This window comes from Equus quagga, chromosome 12 (genome assembly GCF_021613505.1).
Source record: "Equus quagga isolate Etosha38 chromosome 12, UCLA_HA_Equagga_1.0, whole genome shotgun sequence".
NCBI lineage: Eukaryota > Metazoa > Chordata > Mammalia > Perissodactyla > Equidae > Equus > Equus quagga.
The window spans coordinates 44,413,640-44,430,048 of record NC_060278.1 but is presented as its reverse complement, the minus strand read 5'-3'; positions in this window follow the sequence as shown (position 1 = coordinate 44,430,048).

Genomic DNA, 16,409 nt, shown 5'->3' with positions numbered 1-16,409 from the left:
ATTTTGTCAAGCATTTAACACGATTTTTAAGAGAGGTAAACTTTATGAAATCTGAATGGAGTCTTACCTATAGTTTCACAATGAATAAACTATTTTTATAGTCTCAGGCACCAACTGACAAATAGCTACCTAGAGGACACTTCCTTAGAGATAAGAAGGAAATTGTATATCATTACTGTAGCCAAATGTGGTTGATGAGAGCCTTGTAGAGATGTCAATTTAACATGGGTACCTGCTATGAGAAAAGTATGGAATGCACATAAATGGATTGTGAGATTTAGCACTTTGTGCTATTACAAGATGTTTTTAAAAGCATTATAAAGATTTTGCTAGGTTTTTGAGTATGTACTTAAAATGTTTGAGACAATATTTTATGAAAACAATGAATAGATACACATAAGGTCCAGAGACCAAAATAGGTACTAAAATGCTTAAATAAACACAAGGTTCATATAGTATCTAATTAAGAAAGATACTTTACTGGCTGCATATTAATTATGAAATTAAATAGGAATTCTTCAATTTAGAATAGGTCCATCATAAAACAGTTCAGTCTATCTCTCATTCCTCCTCAAAAAAGATGTGTCATATTTACATATATGTTTAGTATATAAATATTTACATAAATGTTTAAATACATAAATGTTGTCAAACATTTAACAGGATTTTGAGAGAGGCCTTTATTTATTTTTTTTTAAAATCACTGCCATGTGCCATATTGATAGAGGCCCCCAGAAGGCATTTTGACATACAGAGAGGGCAAATATTCAGGTAAGGGAGACAGTTCTTTTTTTTTTTTTTTAAAGACTGGCACCTGAGCTAACATCTATTGCCAAACTTACCTTTTTTTTTTCTTCTTCTTCTCCCTGAAGCCCCCCAGTACATAGTTGTATATTATAGTCGTGGGTCCTTCTAGTTGTGGCATGTGGGACACCGCCTCAGCGTGGCTTGATGAGCGATGCTAGGTCTGCGCCCAGGATCCGAACCAGCAAAGCCCTGGGCCACCGAAGCAGAGTGCGAACTCAACCACTCGGCCATGGGGCGGCCCCTGGAGACAGCTCTTAAGGGGGACCTCTAGTCAGCAGAGCCCTGGAGGGAGACGCAGCACTGGGAGGACAGCAGAGCTTCTGTATTATGGACTATTAGTCGTCTGTCTACCTCCTTCTCTTCTTCTCTCTCCTACAGGGGTTGAGGGAAATCCAATTCCCTTCCATTTTTAAATATTTCCAGTATAAAACATGAAGAAAAGTCTGAGCTTTCTTGTAGTCCATTTTAGAGGTTTGCATTGAACAAATTAATGCCCTAAAGCACAAAACACAAGATAACTCTTTCTATTCAGAGTTTAATTATGCCTTGATTACAATTCATAGTGCCTCAGCACTAAGGCTAACGCTGTATGGCTGTAGCATAGTGCTGGTGTGTTCTGATGGTTGGGTATAAGTTTAAGTAAGTCTGGGTGATAAAATTCTTCTTTTAATCATTCAGTGTATATCCGTCACTGATGTTGGACTTGACTCGGAGATAACTTCGCAAGTCTAAATTTGAATCCCTTTGCGGATGTGAGAACTTGTCCAAACAGTGCTCCTGGCTCCCCGCTCCTAGATATAGGGTGAGAATTATGTGTCAGAGCCCAACGCAGGTGCCAGAACATCTTTATGGAGTGAATGAATATGCTGTGTGATGTAGAGACAGAAGCCAGCACTCGCAGGAGGTGGAAGTCAGGGAGTGTTCTAATGCACTTTCATTTTACTGCTGGCTTATGCATTTTGGGGGGCTACTATTTTCTACATTTCATGCTTTTCTAGATCTGATGAAGCTGAGAAACAACAGCTCCAGAAACTCTCCCAAGTCTGCATCTTGCAGCAGTGCCGGCTCTTGCAGAGCCTGCTCGGGTGTGGCCACACGGCACGCCCCTTCAGATTAAATGAAGCCTGTCTGATACAGGGATGTGTGTTAAATGCTTGTCTGATACCAGATCACAGGGGAGAGGGCACAATTTCAGCTCAGCAGCGGTAGCTGAGGACATGTCCTGCCACGGTGGCAGTAGCAAAGGAGCAGATGGCAGGGGCTGAAGGAACAGGAGGTGTACGCGGCGCAGCATGAGTTAGTTATAGTCTCTGCACAATGCTCCAGTGAGCTACAGCATGCAGCATTCTGGGGTCAGGCCGTATTCGTATTCTTGTGGTTTAAGATCCAATATTAATCCTATCTGGAAAGTGACAACTGGACTTAAACTATTCCAAGATGCTATTAACAGTTTTGCAGAGTTCACTACTATTTTGGAGGGAAGGGGGTTTATTATTGAGGAATTGGGGGCTGGATGGAGTGGGACTGGGAAAAATTCTGTTGGTTCTCACATTCTGTTGCCTCGTTTGTCATCGAGAGCTCAGTTATACGTTCAAAACTGCGTGCCTCTATCCCTCCCCTGGATGCCTTTCTCAACCAAACAGAAGCGCAGGGGAGAGAAGTCACTTTCATTTAAAGTGTAATTGACCAACTAAATGTACTGATGAAGTGTGCAGCTGTCAGTATGTGTCCCCTGGTGTCCTAGGGAAAGAGGAATATCAAGTCTAGATAGTTACTGTTTGAAATAATCCATCAATCAATCAGACTGTTAGTTAACAAAATCGTGGGGTGTGTTGCTATGGAATAGGAGCCACAAGTCTACTTTTCCTTAAAATGAGAACTGACTAGAAACAGGGACAAGTTACTTTAAGTCTGAGCACACAGAATAACGTGATTTTCTGCAAGGAGTGGAGAATGTGCCGTAATTCCTTCTTTGGCGGTAGATGAATTGAAAAAAAAGTTCCAGCTCTCTTTAATTCAGCTCTGTTAATTATGACTAACAGCCCCAGGCCTTTCACAGCTGTATGAAATGTGACATCTTCTGCATGGCTTTCTGCACAGGGAAGAATGTGTTTCCCTGTTTCCTCTTATCTTGACAGACCCTGTCCCAGAGAATGCGTGAAATCATTTAAGGGGTTTCAGGACTGCATTAGCTCAGGGCCTAATAAAGAGATTTCTCTCGCACGTGTGGGTAATTAGGAACGACTCGCTAACTGTGGAGTGCAGGATTAAAAGTGTTATTATTGTCTTATTAGGAGAGACGAGGCATGGGCAAGAGCGTTTGCCTGGGAATGAGTCTACTGACAGCTTCTTGGGACTCTCATCTCTGATTAAAATGCTTAATTGATTTCAGAGCTTGGGTGCTAAAAGCCCTGATTCATTTTTGATACTAATAACAGAAAAATGTTCTCTAGAGATGTGCACATGTGGAGGAAGGAGCAGGCATCCACTGCTAATTAACGGGAGGTCAGCAGCCGAGTGTGGGGTAGTGAAGAATGGCCGGCCCAGAATGACGGCTACCGCGGTCAGTCCTCGCTCCAACATTGTGGCAGAACACATCTTTACCTCGGGTTCCACATCTGTAATGTGGGGATAATAGTATCTACCTCAAAAGGCTCTTGTGGCATGAGAAGAGGGTCAGGAACATTGTGGGAGCTTAATAAGCCTTCCTTTTTTTTTTTTAAAGTCTCTTCTTGATCTCTTTACTTCCTTGCAAGTCCCGATAAGTTATTGTAATCCCATTTAATGTGTTACAGTACTACAGATACAGGCCAGTGCAAGAGGGTTATTAAAAATCCTCCTTTATAAACTGATAGATTACCCCAATTGGGATTTATTCTGAAAGTGTGTTGACCCCAAACTCATTTAGAAATTCTCCTTGTTCATCCATCCATCCTTCCCATTTTCTTCCCTGCTCCTTCTACGTCTCCCTGCTTCATTCAGTCAAGAGAACATTGGCCAGTGTCCTGAGGGAAAGAGCCAGCAGGGGATGGAGTGGAGAGGCAGGAACTATTCTATTATAGTGCTGTATCCTCATTTTCTTTGGGTCCTGTGATAGTTAATTTTGTGTCAATTTGACTGGGCCAAAGGGTGCCCAGATATTGTTCAATATTATTCTGGGTGTGTCGTGAAGGTGTTTCTGGATAAGATTAGCGTTTGAATCAGCAGACTGAGTGAAGCAGATGGCCCTCCCCAGTGTGGGTGGGCCTCCTCCAGTCCATCGAAGGCCTGAATAGAACAAAAAGGTGGAATAAGAGAGAATTCTCTCTCTCTGCCTGACTACCTTCAGGCTGAGATATCAGGCTTCTGTCTTGGGATTTGGATTCAGGCTGGGACCATACCATCACCTCTCCTGGGTCTCCAGATTGCTGATCACAAATTTTGGGACTTCTTAGAATCCATAATTACGTGAGCCAATTCTCTATCTTTATCTCTGTCTCTGTCTCTATCTTTATCTCTAACTCTATCTTTCTCTATGTCTCCTCCTGTTGGTTCTGTATTTCTTTGGAATACAGATTGTGGTACTGAGAAGTGGGGTGCTGTCATAACAAATACCCAAACATGTGGAAGGAGCTTTCGGAACTGGCCAATAGGTAGAGGCTAGGAGAGTTTTGGGGTACATGCTAGAAATAGGGATGTTGAAAGGTGGTTCCGATGAGCTCTGAGACGGAAATGAAAAATATGTTATTGGAAACTGGAGGAAAGGTGATCCTTGTTACAAAGTGGCAAAGAACTTGGCTGAACAGTGTTCTAGCATTTTGTGGAAGGTGGAACTTGTGAATCAGTTTTGGAGGTCTAGTGGTTAAGATTTGGTGCCCTCGCTGCCTGCAGCCCAGGTTTTTTCAGTCAGGGAACGACATCACCTGTCTGTCGGTTGTGATACTGTGGTGGCTGCGTGTTGCTCTGGTGCTGAAAGCTATGTAGCGCTGCTGTTCACAGGGCCGCACTACAATTGACTTCACGGCACTAATAACCACAAAAAAGTATGCAGTATTTATTCATGCCAATCATTATTCTGGATTGCCAGGCTTATTCTATATCGTGTGGCTCCACCCCTGGACAGAACTTGGTTATTTCCCCTTGCAGAGGATTTCAACACATCTGAGTTCAAAAAAAGGTAAAACGCCACCCAATTTCATCATCTTGCCAGATCCCCGCCACCACCAAAAGCAATTGTGAAATGCTAATAGTTCCTTTCTATGAGCTCACATTTATTAAATGAACAAATCCATGGATTAAGAACAGAAGTGTTAGTGAAGTTTTAGTCTGGTAATTGGTTGAACATTTAGGGTCATTAATAAGTGCATATTTGTTGGAACACACACTTACCTTTCCTGGGCTACACACGCAGTTAGCTAACAACATTGCACGTTGTTAGGAAAGCAGAATTGTGGAAGAGGTTACAGGTTGACTGGTGATAAGGCAGCGATTTTAAACACCTATCTGCCATTTTGTATGTACATTATAATACACTTGAATATATGTGAAGAAGCATTAAATTGATTGCTGTTTCTCAGGGAGGTGAAGGAATTGCAACTTTTTTTTAAAAAAAAAATAGGCTTCTGATATCCCGGCTTGCAGATGCTGCAGGATTTTGCTTCACACAGTTGAGAAGTGTTGATTCAGGTCTGGGCACAGTTGGAGATGATGGACTCATTCCTGGAAGAACTCACTTTGGAGGAGCAGCAAACGGAAGATTGTTAGAGACGAGTTATTTGACAGTAGATGTGTGTGTGTGTGTGTGTATGTGTGTGTGTGTGTGTGTGTGTGTTGGCTTAAGTTTCCAAACTGGGAGAATGAGAATGAAGCTGGAGACTGGAGACAGGCAACCTTTGGAAAAGAGAGCTATTCCTTTAACCTCAGGACTGGGCCTGGGCCTTTTGTGACCCAGCAAATTCTGTCCTTTGACTCTGTCACTGTTTTCTCTGTTTAATCTCCTATTCTGTGATGACCCCTCATTCTCTTTCCTTCTCTTCTCTCCCTCCGACCCTCTGTCCTAAACCCCAACTGCATTCTAGAGCCAAAGGATCTTAGATTTTTCTCTGTCTCCCCTCTAGTCAAAACTTGCTCACCCTTAGTGTGAATTTTGAGCTAGCCAGTGTTCTTCAGCTCCCGGGAGTCATTATTGTTGAAGCGTGGTCTCTGATGGTTGACTCATGGGTGCTGTATGGGTTGAATTGTGTTCCCCCCAAAATTCATGTTGAAGTCCTAAACCCTAGTACCTCAGAATGTTATGCTATTTGGAAATTGGGTTGTTGTAGATGTAATTACTTAAGTTATGATGATGTCATACTGGAGTAGGGTGGACCCTAAACAAATATGACTGGTGTCCTTATAAAAGGGGAAATTTGGACACAGACACACACAGAGGGAGAATGCTGTGTGAACATGAAGGCAGAGATGTGCCTACAAGCCAAGAAATATGAAAGATTGTGAGCAAATGACTAGAAGCTAGAGAAGAGGAGTGGAATAGATTCTCCCTCACAGTCCTCAGAAGGAACCAACCTTGCTGACATTTTGATCTCAGACTTCTAGCCTCCAGAACTGTGAGACAATAAAGTTCTGTTGTTCTAAGTGACCCAGTTCGTGGTACTTTGCTACGGCAGCCTAGCAAACTAGCATTGGTGCTATTTTCTATCAAAGCCATCTCAGGCAGCAGTGCGGTGGTAGGAGAGGTATCTGGAGGAGGGCGGGCAGAGTCCCAACCTAAGAGCAGCCCAGGAAGCCTTGCCATCTACTCAGATGCTTCTACCCATGCAATCTGGAGGGATAATTCAGCCTGGCATTCGCTGCAGTCCAGCTTCAGCTTGGTTGACACCACTTTGTGCTGTTCCTTGAACCGGCTGGAGATTCTTTGTCTCTGCCTTCCCCTCGGTGACATGATGACCAGGAACAGAGGATCATCGAGTAGTCATTACTCTTAGTACCATGGAACGTCATTTCTTGCCTTACCTCTTGACACAGCATATATAAGGGACTGTCCTGTTGATTCCTAGACTACACTAGGCAATTTATATTCATGAGATTTGGTCTTCGAGAGCATATTCTTTATGGGTCTCAGTGCAAAATGAAAATGTGGGGATGAAGTCAATCTCCCCTTCCCACTTGCCTGCCACCCTAACCTGTGCCTAGATGGGCTTGGTACGTGGATTGAAGCTGAACCCCCATCCTCCCCAGTTGCCCATCAAATGTGCAGTGGTGCTGCCAGCTGCGTGCAGGAAGAGTTCTGTCTTGCCTTGTCTCAAGAAGCCACAGAGTGAGTGTCCTACCCTACTCTTCCCCCTGCTGGGGGCAGAGAATTACAGCAGAATGCAGGCCTCTCCCGACAATGCTACTTGGTCTCCATCCCAGGTGGAGGACAGCAGAGGTTGTGGGATGGGATCAGGAATGAGAGGTGGGAGGGCAGGGAGATGGTGGGTGGTAGGGTTGCATGTGAGCCAAAGTTCCAAGCCCCCTGCTCCATTGTCCCGTGGACTTCACTTCCTAAGCACAAATTCAAAGATAAAATTATTAAAAATTTCAAGATGGCAACTTCAGAGCCTTTAAACTCCAAGTGCATGACCCTTCTGAGGGTAGGGCCATGTGTGACTACACTGGTCATTTGTTCATGAAACTGACCCTGTTAGAAAGTTAACAGAGTAGAATTCTGTTAGAAAAAATTTAAATATTATGACGTCATGAGTTGTATCATAGCTTGAGGATGAATGCTGTGGGCAGAGAGAACAATGAGGAAACCCGTGGGTGACCTTTCATTCTCGAAGGTTGGTTTCAGGACTGGATTCATGGAAGGTTTGGTCTTAGAGGATTTGGTCAGATCATCTGGTCTAATCCCCTCATTTAACACGTGAGGAAATGAAAATCTGCAAAGAGGCTCAAGGTTACACAGCCGATTGTGGTCAGATCTTGGGCAAGAAATAGTGTTATTTTGCTGTTAAATTGATTTAAGTGAGGCTTGAGGAAACTTTTGGGGGTGAAGGATATGTTTCTTATCTGGACTGGAAGGATGGTTTTATGGGCATTTACATTTGTTACAACTTATCAAAGTGTACGCTTTACATACTTGCAGTTTACTGAGTGTCAATTAAACCTGAATACAGCTGCTTAAAAATCTGTAAGGTAAGAATAAAAAATTGAATTAAGAACAAGATAAAGAGTCAGCAGTTTAAGTTTGTCAGGAATAATAGAAGAACAGAAGTGAGCAGTTTGTTAAACAAGCAATTGCCCTTGGTATCATGCTTTGGGTTGACAATGTCCTTTTGCTAACATTGTTGCTAACGATTCTTCAAGGTGGAAATTCAATCTAAGGGGATGTCATGGAGATGCAAACCCACCGAAGGTCACTACTCAAAGCAGGAAGCATGAGAATCCTGGAATCTTGAAGGTGAAGAACCCTGAGGGAGCACACAACTGCTGGAGGAATTCTTAAAACCAACCTGACTTCTGAGGGAAACTTTGGGAGATAAAGAGGGCTAATCTCCATTTGGCATCCTTTGGCGGGAGGGGCATTTCTGCCATTTTCATACCCAGGAAGAGGGGTCCTCACCACCCTTCTTCTGTATGTTGAATAGAGGAAGAGGGAACCTTCCAGACCCAGGCTGCTCCCATGTGAGGACTCACACGCCCCCCCACTCCTCCTGGGAAGGAGAACTTGGCACAGAGGCAGGAGGCTGGGAAGGGCCTCCTTCTGATCCTTGGCGGGTGGCAGCGCTTCAGGATAATTTGATCTATTATCTTTCTTCAGCGAATACATGATTAAAATGAGTCAGCAGGGAGGTAGATTAGAGTGTTTAAAGAAAAATAATAGGAGATGTGAAAATAAAAAATGAAAACCGTAGATTTTCAGCTTTATTTGACATGTCCTCATGGACTGTGGGCCCCAGGAAGCTCTTGGACAGTCCCTTGCTCCATCGTGCTCTGCAGAAGGTCTGAACCTCCTGTTCTTTCATGTGAGGGCAGCAAGGCCTCTTCTCTTTGGGTTGTTCCATCACCCCGAGAATGTTATAGTTGCTTGGAAGAGGATGAGGATGGGCAGCTCACCAGGAGGCAAGTACTTTAGGGGAGGGAAAGGCACTTGCCCCTCTTCAGAGAGCACTTCAGAGGCTCAGGAGGATCAGAGCCAAAGACAAGGGGCTGGCTTTCTCTGAATGCTGAGTTTCCATTTCCAGGAGAGAGGGACCTCTCTTTGTGATTTTTTTCCACGTTGCCTGGAAGGTGGGTTGAACTTTCTCCCATGTCATCATTTTTTCTCATTGGGTGACTTGCTCTTAGAGAGCCTTCCTCTGAGGTGGGGGTTGTATGAGCCCCCGAGGTCTTCTCTGAAGGAGCTCCATCACTCTCCTTCCTTTTCCACCCCCTCATCTGGGAAGAATGCGGGCTGGCTGGTGGACCCCTGGGAAAGCACCCCCATGATCTTGTTGGGAAGAGTGGACTGGTGTGGAGAGAAGCCAACCCTGAGGAGGAGAAGGTACCAAGGATAGAGAACAGTAAGTGTTGTCACTGTTGCTCAGGGTCTGGGTGACTTGGGCACATTCTAAGATCCAGGAAGACATGCAAGAGGCTGACCATGCACAATCTGTCCTAATGTTTTTAATAGCTCCTGTGGTTAGGCCAGGCTGACACATCATGGGATTTTTTTTTCTTAAAAATGCTCTGTGCACAAAAGAGAGAGTGACATCTACAAAGGAAACTTTGGCTGTAAATGGAAAAGACCCACTTCTTTGTCCATGCTGATTTTATTTTCATGGTTAATTATTTATTCATAAATCTTGCCTCAGATTTTATTTTGGCTCCCAAGCGATAAAAGCTCAAGGTCACAGGGGAAGTGTTTTCAAATGCTAAGTGATCCTCCTCCAACCTCATGTTGTAAAATTTTTATTTCAGGAGTGGTGTTGCTCACAGGAGGGGTGATGACTTAATTTTAGCTCCCAGATGAAATATTGACTTTGGAGCTGATGAGGGATAGGAAGACAGCACGGATCAGTGTAATGAGGGCTGTGGCTGAGCTATCTCTGCCCTGACTTGGCAACCCCTTCATTGTAGGATGACCTTTACAAAATGATGATGTGTGTGTGTGGTGGGGGGAAGGGGAGGGCAGGAGTTTCAAGGATATTAGGAGCAAAACATAACAAACAAGAGAAAAATATATTGGGAAAAGTTCTGACTTTTCTTGCACCTTATTTGAAAACTATGGATATGTATGTCCAAAAGCAACTTTGCTTTCACATCTATCCATAACAATGGCCTTAAAAAATGATGTATTTTTTTTCATTGCTCCACTGTGGGCTGTGGTCATCCAAAGAGGGTGAAATCCATTCATGTGAAGTGAAGGATTAATAACTAAAATTATAGCCATTTATTTTTGATTGGTTCACTTTTTTTGGAGGTTTAAATATGATTATTTTTGAATAGTAGCAAATGGTAGCATCCAAAAGGTACCAAATACAAGCCTTTTTCCTCCAACACTCTACCTTCCCTGTCCCCTGGTTCCCATCTCTAGATGCAGCCACTCTTGACAATTTCATTGATATTCTTACAGAATAGTCTATGTTTATAAACCTTGCATATATATAAATCTTTTAAAACGTAACTAATGACAGCATATTAGCAATTTTAGTTGAGGTTACGCCACATTAGTACAAATAATAGCTCTAACACTTTATGATGTTAGAAGTCTCAGCATCCTGTGGCAGAACTGGATCTGGAACTCAGAGTCCTTAATTTCTCTTCTACTCCCCTCTCGTAAATTTCAACTATTTCCCTTTGGTCCTGAAATAATCTATGGCAAGAAAGACATTCTAAGTGCACTTCTTATATTAGTTAGCGTATAGGTCAGGCTGCTGTAACAAAGAAACCCCAAGGTACAGTGGCTCAAAGGAGATAGAAATTTCTCCCTCCCTCCTATGACAGCTCAGAAGAAAGTGGTTCAGGGCTTGTCGGGTAGCAAAGGTGTCCTCCCTTTAGAACTTCCACCTCTGAGTCCACAGCAGGTGATGAATTCTTGTCGTTTCCCCATCCAGAGTGGTGGGGAAAAGGGAGTCAGAGAAGCACCCGTTCATTTCTTTTTAGGGGTGCGACCTGTAGGTGGCGCACATCGCTTCTGCTCACATGCTATTGGCTGGAGTTTATTCACGCAGCCAGTGGGCCGCCCAGCTGAAACTGGGGAGTTCTGTTATTAAAGAAGGCAAAATGGACATTGTTGGCCAATCAGCAGTCTTTTTCATAGTTGGATGGTCTCAATCCCAACTGCACCCAAGCTGACACCAGGCCATGAGGCTATTTCCTTCTGTCCCTCCATCCCCATCCTGGCCCATGATGACACACATGTACCTCTTGGGTCTATTTGGCTGAGAATTTCTGTATTTTGACTGGAGGAGGAGGAAAGAAATTTGGCTGTGGGCAGCTGGTGGTCAGCAGGAAGAGGATATCTTCAGTCTTCCCAACAGAGGGCAGAATGGTGTCTTGTTTGCAGCATAGCTCCAGGACAAGGTCTGACCCCAAATGGAAAAGGGGACATTGGGAAAAACTGAAAGGATCTTTTTTCATGAAGAAACTAAAGAGAGCTAGGGTCCAAGTGATATGGTTCAATGCAGATGAAGGGGAAAGGAGAAACTGCCCACCATTTCTGTGTGGAACACGCTGGCATCTTCCAATGGAGAAAGGAATTTACATTCTAGTGGGAGAGACAGATGATAAACAGAATATATTAGTAAAATGTATGGCATTTTGATAAGTGATATGGAGATAAATAAACAGGAAGGATAATAGGGAATATTGGGTGTTGGTGTTGAAGATGGCTGTAATTTTGAAAAAGTAGCCTGGAAAGGCCTCTCTGAGAAAGTGACATTTGTGTAAAACTCTGGAGGATATGAGGGTGTGAGTTCTGTGGATGTTTGGAGGAAGTACCTCTGGGCAAAGGGAAGAGAAAACGGAAAAGCCTTGAGGTGAGAGCATGCCCGGTGTGTGTGAAGAAGGTCAGAGAGCAGATGAGTGAGGGGAGAGCAGGAGGTGAGGTCAGAGCGCAGAGGGAACAGATAGGGCAGAGCTTTGTAGGCCATTGTGAGGATTCTGGCTTTTATGTGGAACGAGATGAGAAGGCACTGTAGGGTTTGAGAAGAGGAGTGATATGATCTGTCTTCCTTTAAAGCTTCACTCTGGCCATTATTTTGAAAATAAGCCCTAGGAAGTCAAGGGCTATTATCATTATTTATGTGAGGGATGATGATGGTTTGGTTTAGAAGGGGTACTAAGAAGGTTGCGTTCAGGTTGTGTTTTCAAGGTGGAGCCATATCATGAAGGCTTGGATGTGGGGGATCAGAAAAAGAGATGCATCGAGAATGACTCTAGAGTTTTTTGCCTGAATGACTGAAGGATGGAGCTGCCATTTACTGAGATGCAGAAGATACAGGAAGAGTGGATTTTGGAGGAAGATTGCGAGCGCAGGTTTTCGATATGTTAGGCTTGAGCTGGGCATTGGACATCTGAGTGATGTAATTTGAAACCCTGGATTCAGCTATGCCTTTAGCCAGGTATATTTCTTGGATTTTCCAAGTCTATGAGCCAATATAACTTTTGTACTGGAGTTTTTGCCTCAATGACTGTAGCCAAAAGTCCTTGTTCCCTCCTCCTCTTATTGATTCAATGACTACCTCTTTTTCATGTCTATCCTATGGAGGTTCACTGTGTCCATCCACATCTCTCTTTATTGTTTGTTTAGGGTTATAATCCATGAAAAGGCAAGAGCTGAGACTGTACCCTTCTCTTCAAAGCACCACCTAAGATTTCTCTTTCTCTCTCTTTCTCTGTGTGTGTTGAGAGAGAATGTTTTGAGGCAAACCATTAAAAAATCACTTTTGATGATAATTCAATTTAAAAGACATCTATTGAGTGGGGAATAAGACAGTGTCTGCCTTCATGAGCAAAAATGACAAATACGTTAACAAGTAGCTATAACGCGATGTGACATCAGCTGTACTAGGAGTATGGGACTAGAGATCAGGGGAAAATTAACCTGGGCAGGGAACTTTCAGCCTCTTTCTCTTCTCATTAGAAGAAGGTGTGTGAGAAAGCATTAGGTTTGGAGTCTGGAGACCAATGTTCAGGCCCTGGTCTTACTAATTACAAACCTTGTGACCTTGGGCAAGACATTAAACTTCTCTGAAATGGATATTGGACATGCAAGTGATATTATTTGCAATCTTGGATTCAGCCATGTCTTTAGTCAGATATATCCCTCGGATTTTCCAGTTCTGAGTCCACAGAGCTTTCATGTTCCTCCTCTGTTAAATGGGCACAATGATTTCTGTGGAGCCTATCCCATGGGCCTGTTGTGAAAATTAAGTGTGATAGTAGATATGAAGATGGTTTATGGTCTGTACAGGTCAAGATAGAGGTTTTTGTGATAACCAAAGGATTTCTGTGAAGTATTCCAGTTTCTTTAATTGCAAGATTCTTTTTCAGGACAGTAGAAGAAAGAGTTTCCACAGGAAATCAGAAAGCCTGTGTTTTCCCTCCCTGAGACTCACTATTTTAACCCCTCATATAATAGCACAGTGAAGACACAGCAGCCCAAAGACCAAGTCTGATGACAAAGGGAATTGTCTATAAAGGGTCTGAGAAATGAGGCTGCTGTTGCCTTTTCCCCTCGCTTGGCTGATGGCTAAAGTGCTGTGAATGGTACTTAGAGGCTGCCCAGAGGATCAAGAAAGAACGAAAGGTGTGTGTGGAAGGTGTGTCTGTGGCCAAGTGAGTTATGTTTACAGAACTATTGTGGGGATCTTGTATCTACAATGTCACCAAGAGAGGAGGTTAGAAGTTGGTCTTTTTCGCCAAAACTGCATAAAACTCTCTTGTTTCATCTCAGAAAGTTGAAAATAGGGACCTAGTCTGTCAATGCCATACCATCAAAAGCAGCTGGTCTGGGGTGTCCAAGGGAGAGTGGCTAAGCGTGAATTACCCTGAGGGTTAGGCAAGGCTTCCCCTCTGTGCCTGGATAGCCCATTGTTTTCTGGCTCTCAATAGCACATTGAATTTTGGATTTTGAGAATATAAGGCTATCTTTGGGGAGGTAGGAGATAGGGTGGGGAGAGGATAAATACAAAGGGTGGGGTTCCTAGAAAGAGGCTCAATCAGGTAGGGATGAACTTTTTCAAGAAATATTTTATACATACAAAAATGTATGAAGATATAAAATGACCACTTATTTACACAGTAGGGTGATTTTGAAGGCAGATTTTCAAGACGTTTGAGATGAATGCTTGCATTTTTAACTTGGTGATGGTCCTCCTTTTCACATGGAATTGTAAAGATGTAAATTTATTGAAGGGCTAACAGTCTGCAAAGCGTAGAGTTTAACTTGAACCTAAGATAATAGAGAAATTTGACAGGGACCGAAGATGATAAGGCTTGTAAGAAGCAAGATCAGACTGTCTATTTTGCCTTTGGACTCTACTCTCTCTTTTTGTTTCCTTGTCTCCTTTTACAAAATTTAAAATGTAATTAAAATGATGTGGGAGTGTTTCCAGCATATATTTGGATCTTGACTTTGGTCCAGCTTAATGGTTCAACTGTTGAGTGTCATAGATTAATAAAATATTGATTAATTATCAATTAATTATCAATTAATTATTAATTGACTAAACATTAATTAATAAGGTTAAGGAAGTTACTCCTCTTCTCTTATCACCCTCACTTGACCTCTGCTGGCACCCAGAGTCTATAAAAATGTTTCTTAAAGTGTATTCCATGGACACCAGTTTTATGGGATACTAATAATTATTTGGGAAAAGGGACTTGGGCCAAAGTTAAAGAAATTTCTTCCTTCAGGACCTGTGGAGTCTCTTGTACTCTAATGTACATAGAAAATATCCAAGGTGGGGGCAGGGGCAGACAGTGAACTGTGGTATGTACAATCTCCAGAGTTTCTCCAAAATGTTTACGTCTGCTAAAATGTTTATGAGCTGATATGCCAGCTTATACTTTTCTCTGCTTTTTGCTTGTTTCAGTGAAATTTTACATTCTATAACACTCAGGACTTAAAAAGTAGTTTTGTTGTTTGTTTTAAATAAAAAAAATAGTTTAATTTTTTGAAGCAAAGCCAAGATTTTAACCTGCCCTATTAAAAAGAAAAACTCCATTCAGTTATAATTGACATGATTAAAATGTACATATTCACATTTTACATATAATTTGATGAGTTTTGACATGTGTATACACTTGGGAAATATCATGACAATCAAGATAATGAACACATCCATCACCCTGCAGAGTTCTCTCTGTCTCTTGCTTTCTTCCTGTCTGTCCTGCCTACGTACACACCATCCCCAGGCAACTATGGATGTATTGCCTATCACTATGCATTAGTTTGCATTTTCTAGAATTTTGTATAAATGGAATCATACAGCGTGTGCTTTTTCTCTTTTCATTATGGCACCTTTCACACTTCATAATTATTTTGAAATTGATCCATGTTGTTGCATTTTCAATAGTTAATTCTTTTTCATTGCTGAGTATTATTCCATTGGCATGTTTACACTACAGTTTGTTTATCCATAAACCTGATGGTAGATATTTGGCTCACTTCCAATTTTTTATTACAATAAAGCTGCTATGAACATTCAAGTACAAGTCTTTTTTCAAATTGAGGTATTATTGACATACAATATTATATTGGTTTCAGGTGTATAACATAATGATTTGATATTTGTATATATTGTGCTGACATCTATCATCATACATAGTTACAAAATTATTTTTCTTGTGATGAGAACCTCCAAGACCCACTCTCTTAGCAACTTTCAAATATGCAGCACAGTATCATTAACTGTAGTCAGCATGCTGTACATTACATCCCCATGACTTATTTATTTTATAACTGCAAGTTACAGGTTCAAGTCTTTATATAGACATTTTCTTTCGCTTCTCTTGGAAATATCTAGGAGTGAACTGGCTTGATCTTGTAGTAGGTATATGTTTATATATTTAAGAAATTGCCAAACTCTTTTGGAAGTGGTCGTGCCACTTTACCTTTCCACCAGCGGCGTATGAAACTTCCAGTTCCTCCACATACTCACCAACACTTGGTATGGTCAGACTTTTTAATTTTGATCATTCTGATAGGTCTGTACTGATATACCCCTGTGGTGTTAATTTGCATTTCCTTAATGACTGACGATGTTGAGCATCTTTTCATGTGCTTATTTGCCATCTTTATGTTTTCTTTAGTGAAGTGTCTGTTCATACCTTTTGCCCAGTTAAAAACTATTAAGTTGTTCTTTTTTTTACTTTTGTTTTAAGAATTCTTTATATATTCTAGATACAAGTACTTTGTCAGATGTATGATTTGCAAATTTTTCTTTTAGTTTTGGGCTTATCTTTTAATCTCCTTACAGTGACAATTGAGGGCAGAAGTTTTAAATTTAGATGAAGTTCAATTTATCAATTTTTTCTTCATGGATCTCTCTTTTGGTGTCATATCTAAGAAATCTTTGGCAAACTCAAGGTCACAAAGATTTTCTCTTATGTTTTCTTCTAGAAGTTGTATAGTTTTAGGTTTTACATTCAGATTC